Genomic DNA, 2,387 nt, shown 5'->3' with positions numbered 1-2,387 from the left:
ATGAAAGGCGCGAGACGCAGCTCTTCAGGACGGCTGGGATCGCACCAAGACGAGAGCTGTGAGAAAGCCACGCAGGGAGCGCAGCCTGGCGCCTTGTGGAGGGTCCTCGGACCCGGTGCTGGCAGGTCCCAGCCAGAAGCCCCGCAGCGCCAGCCTCCGCGTCTGGAGCCACTGCCAGAGACTCCCGAGAGGGACCTGCAAGTGGAAGGTCGGCCCTGGGCGGAGGAGTGAAGCGACCCCACGTGCCTTTGAGAAACGGCTTTGGCGCTGTGCTAAGAGCAGAATTCAGTGGGAGGAATCTGGAGACACCTTGAGTCAGCTGCAGCGGGGAAGACGTTGGCGGCCAGCATCGAGTGGGAGCGTTGGAGGGTGTGGGAGGAGGCAGTCAGCTGTGGACGTGTTTGTCGGCAAAGCCTAAGAGACTCTGTGACTGATCACGCTGGACCCTGACAGACTGGCTCGCCACCTACTAAGTGGAGAGTAGCTCCAAGATGCTGGTCTGCATGGATGAGGCAGAGACCCATTGGGATCCTTGCTGTGGTGGCGAATGGACTTTCAGGCAATGAAGTCTGAGATGCTCACAGAATACACAAACCTAAGAGGGCCCCAAGGGAATGGGAGGGCAGAGAAGGGGGTTACGATTGGGTCTGGAAGTGCCCAACTTTTGAAGAGTGGCTTGATGTGGAGGTTCCAGCTGTAAGAGGGAGTGGCCAGAGGGGAAAGGGAAAAACTGAAGCTTTCCTGAAACCAACTCAAAAAGGAATCATTTGCCTCAAATGATGTTGGTAGACCAAGATGAAAGCTGATCATATACAGCTTGATTTGTCAAGCTGGCTCCTTGGTGACTTTGATTACAGTAGTTTCATGAGAAAGTAGAGGTGAAAATTTCATGGAATTGACAGGGAACCACAGGGAAAACATTGGATGTGACAGCACTGGTGAGACCAGAAAGATGGGGTGATAGTTGTAAAAGTTGAGAGAGAAACAGAAACAGAGATTATGTACCAATTTGACCATATCAAATTGATTTTGAAAAACATGAATACTGCAGGAGAGATAGAACAATACACCTGAACTTCTCAAAAAAGTTGACTACAGAGCCAGTATCCCCTTTGAAATCAGGCCCTTGTGCTTTAGCACTTATTCTACTGAGCCATCTCCCTGGCCCCTCCCCTTTGACTTCTTCAACTGATGCTCTGTAGTCTAGCCCCCCCTTCTCCTTCCGCCCCTCCACTGGTACCTGTTCCACATGGACCACCACATCACAAACTCTAGCACACACATAACAGTACTCCTATAATCCATTCTCTCAGAAACACTGTCCACTACCCAGCTGCCAAGCCAGCCTTGGGAGGAAAAGTTGCATTCATACCCTTCCTCTTTTCTTACATGGTCCACCCAGGGTGGGAAAAATCACATCACATATGTTCTCTTTGCAACATTTCTTTGTTTCACTGCCTACTTTGTGTTTTAGCTTTGCTTGCTAAGATTTCTTCAGGCATTTTAAAGTGGACTTCCTCAATCACACTCTTGTTTCCTCATTCCCCACCCACCACCATCTTGTGTCCTCCTAGGAGCCAAAAAAGATCTTTTTAAAATTTCCCTGCCATTCAAAAAGCACTCAGTGTAACCCACCAGAGCAAGAACTTACAAAGGAAAGGTCACATAATCTTATCAACAGATGCAGAGAGAACATTTGACGAAATGTAACACATGTTCATGATTTTTTTAAAAAGTCAACAACAAGCAGAAACAGAAGGTAGAATCTTGTGATAAATAACATCTACAAAAACTATAACATCATAATGCAGTTTTCCTACTAGGATCAGGAACACAGTATGAATACTCCCTTTCACCACTGATTATCAACATAATAGAAATTCTAGCTAATGTAATAAGACAAGAAAAGGAAACAAAAGTATACACTCTGAGAAGAGGGAAATAAAATTGTCCTTGTCCAAAAATGACATCATATGCAGAAAATCTTATTTCCCTGCTCAAAATTGTGTTGTATGTAAGATTCAACACCAAGTCCTTAAACTTCCTATAAGAACATCCGACTTACTGGCCAGCCACACATTTATGCCACTCTTTTCTAAATCACTTAGTTCTGATTATCCTATCTGGTCATTTAGAAGAAAAAGCACTGATTACTTGTCATCCCCGGTCTTTGGGCCTGCCCTTTTTTCTGCAATAATTATTTTCCACCCAATCTTCCTACTTGAATCCTGTTCCTCCTCAGGGCCCTAGCAGTTACTAACCTCTGACTTCACGCCACTACTCACCTCATTCCTGGTTGCTTTCTCTGAAGCTGTAAGAAGCCCTCAGCTGAGAGAAGTGGAGGTGAGGGGACAATCCTGAGTCACTGGCAGATGAAAGTCAGCTGA

The sequence above is a fragment of the Octodon degus genome, unplaced genomic scaffold (genome assembly GCF_000260255.1).
Source record: "Octodon degus isolate 3935 unplaced genomic scaffold, OctDeg1.0 scaffold00155, whole genome shotgun sequence".
Lineage (NCBI taxonomy): Eukaryota > Metazoa > Chordata > Mammalia > Rodentia > Octodontidae > Octodon > Octodon degus.
The sequence above is the reverse complement of the archived record's forward strand: the minus strand, read 5'-3'. Positions refer to the sequence as shown.